Here is a 5,952-nt window from a genome sequence, read left to right on the forward strand (position 1 = left end):
AAAAAAGGACAGAAATGGGAATCCGACTGTGAGAAGCCTGATTTCCACATTTGCTCCTCAGTGACACTCACATGAACAGAGACATCTAGTTGCCTTCCCAACAGCTAGTTCCCTCCTCATCCTTGATGACAGAGTCCTAGCTTTGACCTGATGACCCACACTCTCAATTGACTCAGACATATCCTCAGTCTAGGCTAAATGGTGCCTCTACTCCCCATGCCTGTCACCAGTTTGGGAATTTGGACTGTGACCTAGCCTTGGCCAATGAGCTTAGAGGGAAATATTAGTGGGGGTGGGTTTTTAGAAAACAATTTTTTGCTGCCGTTGTTGTTGTCTCTTTAATGAAGAAATATGGGGAGAAACAAATTTCTCTAAGTATTGATGTATGAAGGTTTGATACTGGGGCTGCTATAGCCATTTTGCCTTAGAAGGGGAGCTCAAAGGCTGCCTCAGCTAGTGCACTGCCGCACTCTCGGTTTCTTGGTACGTGGTTATAAATCAAGTCCTTCAGAAGCTTGCTCAGCTTGGGATGCTTGGAAACCTGGTGCCCTGAGCATCAGTCAGTCTATAGTACTGAGTCCTTGTGAACTACCTCCAGTGTTTTTGAAGTCTTTATTCCATATGGACAAACAAAATTCCATCCCAGGTTTCACTGTTATTTTACTGAAACGAGATGTCCTAACTTTTCATTAACTCACTAATCATTTCCTGGGTGCCAGTTGCTGACTAATTTGTTAAGTACTTAAATACAGATTTACTCCAGAAGAACCAAGGGAGGCACTTGGTGGCCTGGCAATGGGTTCTGAGGGGAAGGGGAAGGGAAGTCTTATGCCAGAGCTGACAGAAAGTGGCCCCTGAACAGAACCCTAAAAGACTAGTAGGAATTATCCAGACAGGTAGTGGGGGAAAGGGAATCCTGTTCAAAGGATGTAGAATATGAGATAAAAGAAGACATGATGACCTTTCCTGTGCCCTTTTAAGGTTGACACAGTACTTTAAGAGGCCAACACAGAGGGTAAAGGAACTCTATAAAACCCAGAGAAGAGACGGTACATCTCCTGTTTGGAGTCACACTGCAAATCAGAAACAAAAACAAACAAAAGCTGTGAAAGAATAAGGCACAAGTGAAGAATTACAAGTAACGGTGGATGGGATGCAGGTTGGGACTCTAGGAGGGACTCAAAGAGGTGAAAAGAGACCTGGTGAGAAACGGCTCCAGTCAAACTGTTGGATGAGACCCTGTTGAGAAAGCAGGGTGCGGTATTGAGGATATTAATGTGTGCTGCACATGATGCTATTTAAAGAATATCACTTTTGCTGGGCGTGGTGGCGCACGCCTGTAGTCCCAGCACTCGGAAGGCAGAGGCAGGTGGATCTCTGTGAGTTCAAGGTCAACCTGGTCTACATAGTGAGTTCCAGGACAGCTGGGGCTGCTGGGAGACCCTGTCTCAAAAAGACCCCCCGAAAAAAGAATATCACTTTGGCAACAAGAGAGTATTTTGGAGGTGGGGAGGAGGCCAGTAGACTAAGCAAGAAGTAGAGAGTCAGTGAAGCTGGGCCTTTAGACTCCAAGGGATTGAGGAAATGGTTTCAGTAGAACTTGGTGCGTGGATGCAAAGTTTGCAAGGGAATGCAGCTGTTGGGGGGGGCATGACAAAATGGAGATTCCCAGATACCCATGAGAGCTCAGATGAGGATAGCACCCATGAGTTAATAGCCTCAGTGTACATGATTGAATGATCCACTCCATGTGGAAATAAGAACAATAAAATAAAAATGTTGATGTTGTAGGAAAGGAAAGAGGAGTGGATGGTGAAGTTGAAAGATACAGGAAGTAGTATTAAACCAAAGCAGGATGCAGAAGGAAACAAAACCCACAAAGACAAAGGTAGAGAACTTTGTTCACAGCTCAGGAGGGCAAGTTAACTGGAGCAGTGAGGAAAGCAGAAAAATGACACCAGAGAAAGTGAAGTCAGGGTAAGAGGGTAGAGAGAGAAGATGTAAAGAGTAACCAGGGGGAGGGGCCAAAATGAAGGCTGTGGTGTTGAAAGTCATCCACATGAACACTGAAGTTGGCTGGGGATGGAGAGAAAATGTATAATCCACGTTCCGGTATCTTTTGATACGTATCAGGGAGCGAGAGATCAAGAAGACTGAGGCATTTTCAAAGGAAGGATTTTGGAGGACTACTAAAGGAGCAATTGCTGCTAATTACTTAGTATTTATGGCATACCAGGTTCAGATCCAAGTGTTCTACACATATGAAACCCACAAAATTCTAATGGGTGAGGTCAGGTATAATCATCCCCTATTTTACAAATACGGAGTCTAAGGCTCTGAGACAGATAACACTTTGTCCAGGGTACAGCCCCATGATTCTAGCCAGGGCACATAGGCCCCAAAGGTGACACCTTTCTATGCTTGCAGTTCTCCAGTTCCGCCATAAAGCACTGCCAGCCCCTGTATGGTTAAGTGGAATGTTCAAGAGTAACCAGCCCCCAGTTTAGCATAGAAAACAAAGTAGTATCCCTAGTGTGGAACCGTTCACAAGAATTTGTTTACCAGGGTCAGCTTCATTTATTATATAAGCCTTTGAACTACCTCTGAGTGTGTCAACTGCCTCAGGCTTTTTCAGAATTACATATGACGGACTTTTAAAACAACTGTTCATAATATCTATTAACTATAAGCACTCAGTTGCATAAAGCAACTAATTTCATTCTCCTTTCCACAAAAAAAGTGGCAAGAAGAGACTGACATACTCTTGAGTAATGTATGAGTCTGTTTTTTTCTCTTGCAGTAGTGAACTTTATAGGAACACATTGGAACTGGGGTTCAAGTAAACTAATTTCTTCCTCTCTCTTTGTCTTTTTGTTACCTGCCCCACAGCACTGTCTTCAACACTTTAAGCACACACACTTCCAAAGTAGTAGCCTATTTTGCTTGGCTCAACTTAAGTTCCGGTTGTTTTCTTAGAATCAAAGCCAAAAGTCTTTGAATGAAGTGCAAATCCTAGGAAACAATGATAGGCCCTCCCTCAGCTCCCCTGAGAGACCGGCTTCCTCCTACAGGGTTACCATCCATTAAAGAGAGGCTCTGTGAAGAGCAGATCTGGGGAAAAGCACATGCACAAAACCACAGGCTTGACCCCCAACATCAAAAGAGGGAAGGGAAGGGGAAGTGGAGGGAAAAGAAGACAAGAAGCATATAGAAAGTGATCATGAAGGAAGGTCATGTTGAAATTGCTGTGACCTACTACCTCACATTAAGGAGTCACCAAGAATCAAGAAGTTGCATCAAGAAGTCAAAAAATAATAAACATTAGCAAGGGTTTAGAGAAAAGTCATATTGGTGGAAATGTTGACCTGTCAGTTATGATGTAAAGCAGTCTCTCTTCTGTGCATATAACCAAAAGAATTGAAATCATTACCTCACAAGGATATCTGTGCTCCTGTATCCTTTGTAACATTATTCACAACAGCAAAATATGGAAACAATTTGTCAGCAAACAAAATTAATCAATAGCAAAGCTACATAATAATCTATATATATTGTATATATAATATATTGCATATTATATACACTTCAGCCTTAAAAAAGGGTGGGGGGCTTGACATTTGCCACAACCTGGAAGAACCTGAAGGGCTCGATAAAAAAATGGTTAGGGAGCTATGAAATGGCTCAGCAAGTAAACGTACTTGTTGTCAAGCCTGTAGACCTGAGTTTGATCTCTGGGTACCCACATAGGAGGGAGAGAACCAACTTCTATAGGTTGTCCTCTGAACTCCACACATATACATATATATATATATACATAAAATCAAGAAATATAATAGAAAAAGGTCAAATACAGAGAGATGGAAAAATTATACAGTCATCAGGGGTGGGCTGGGGTAAGGAGTAAGGTCAGAGGATACAAAGTACAATATGTTTAGGATGAGCAAGTGCAGAGATCTAACGTACAGTGTAAGGAATAGAGCTGATAACGTTATACTATATTGGACTTTCTATGGATTGTGTAGATTTCAGCTGCTCATCCCACAAAAACAAATAAAAATAAGTAACCGTGTAAGATAATGGTCATGATAATTTGCTTCACTGTAGGAGACATTTTATCATCTATATGTCCCATAATATCATGTTGCATTCATTAAAATTTATTTAAGGGCTGAGGATATAGCTCAGTTGATAGTGTTTATGCAAAAGTACAACTCTCTTTGTAAAAAGCACAAAAGATAGTTTATTCTGGAGCAAAATAAGGGTGAGCATGGCCTGGGAACACAGATTCGGGTTTCCCCAAATTCCATGTTCCAGCATGAAAGCAGTTTCAGGAAGTTTTTATAGTAACAGAACAAAAAAGTCATAAACCAAGACACTTTTCAAATGCATTGGTGGAAACATTAAAGTGGACACAGGAAAAGAGAAATCTCAGCTTTAGACCTCAGTGCTATCTGATACCAGTCTTTTGGTTAGTGGAAGTTGGGAGTCTGCTCAGTTAATACATTCCAAAAGGTTTTTATCCGTTAGTCACAAGATGCTAAGTCAGAAACAGAGGTTGGCAAAGAGTGGCTACTTAGGAGCTAAAAATTGCCCAAGATAAAAGGTAATTAGGCTCTGAACCTGCAACATTCCAAACTCTCCACAGCCACTGAAGTTCTAATCTGTTGAACAGCCTTAGTAGTATGTTCAGTTTTAAGACAAAGTTTTTCTGGGAACTTTTGTTCATAGTAGAGTGCTTGCCTAACGTACTCAAAGCCCTGAGTTTGATCTCTAGCATCATATAAGACAAATTCATGCTGGAAATCCCAGCACCAGGTAGGTAGAGGCAGGAGGACCAGAAGTTCAAGGTCATTCAGAGCTGTCTAGTGCACCTAGGCTACGTATGTGAGAGTCCGTTTCACAAAAAAAATAAAATAAAAATTTTTTAAATTTTTCTGAGATTTGTAATGCAAAGACATGTAGCAACAATTTTTTTTTATTACTGAAGAATTCCATTTTATGGACATGCTATAATTTATAGATCTTTTTGGATGAACACCTCCATTTTTAAAGGTTAGCATATTTGTTTGGTAGCATAACTTGGATAAACATGGACACCTTGAACATTCTTGTACATCATCTGGTCTTCACATGCCAAACTTTATCAAGGCTTGTTGACCTAGAAATAGAGCTGCTGAATCAGTGAACATGTGCATCTTAAGTTATTTGAGCTAGTGGTTTTCCAGAGTCCTAATTTATGCTCATACTCACAGTGGTTGAGGGAATCAGAGTCTCTCCATGTCTGAGCGTAGAGTGTATATTTTTTCCACTGGGCATAACATGGTCTTCCCATCACCTTTTAGGGGTGGAGATTACCCTGGCCTGGTAGTCAGGACAATTAATTGAGTGTACCACATAGGTAGCCAAGTCTATTGTAATGGTAGTAGACCTGTTGAGCCTTCTTAGTAGAAGGAGTCTCACCTGGGATTCCAAGCATTACTTCCTCCTGCCCTCCCCCACCTCCCCACCTCTAAGTGATCTTGGGAAAAGCTGGAGTATATAAGAAGTGGAAGGTTAATGAGGCTGCATGATGCTGCTTCAGTGAGATCATCATCCATGATGGGATAGGACTTTGGGACAATGCAGCTATTTTTAGAGGTCACCCATGCTCCTGTAAGTAACCCCTGACCCATGCTCTGTCAACCCAATAAACTCATTTGCTAAGGTGGGCTTTGGTGGAACTCTTACTTTCTTTAGCCTGTTGTCTGTGCCCTGTGTGGGGTAAACAGATGTTTGTCCACATCTCCCTAAGAAAAGTTAACACAAGACTCCAATCTCTTCTGTTATTTGGCATTTTCGTTATTGCCAGTGGTGATGTGGTTTAGTTTTTTTATTTCTCATGCTTGTTGCTAATCCTGCTGTCTTTCTGGGAAATGCCCATTTGTGTCTTTTCCCCTCTTTTGCTATCAGATT

At 41.5% G+C, this 5,952-nt stretch overlaps 1 non-coding gene across 1 annotated transcript; it reads left to right on the forward strand.

Annotated features, from left to right (window-relative positions):
- Nucleotides 1-968: 968 nt before the first annotated feature.
- Nucleotides 969-1,086, forward strand: LOC115067822. Its single transcript, XR_003847196.1, has one exon. It is a non-coding gene; the product is annotated as a small nucleolar RNA SNORA26 (small nucleolar RNA).
- The last annotated feature ends 4,866 nt before the right edge of the window (nt 1,087-5,952 follow it).

This window comes from Nannospalax galili, unplaced genomic scaffold (genome assembly GCF_000622305.1).
Source record: "Nannospalax galili isolate Female #2095 unplaced genomic scaffold, S.galili_v1.0 scaffold305, whole genome shotgun sequence".
Classification (NCBI taxonomy): domain Eukaryota; kingdom Metazoa; phylum Chordata; class Mammalia; order Rodentia; family Spalacidae; genus Nannospalax; species Nannospalax galili.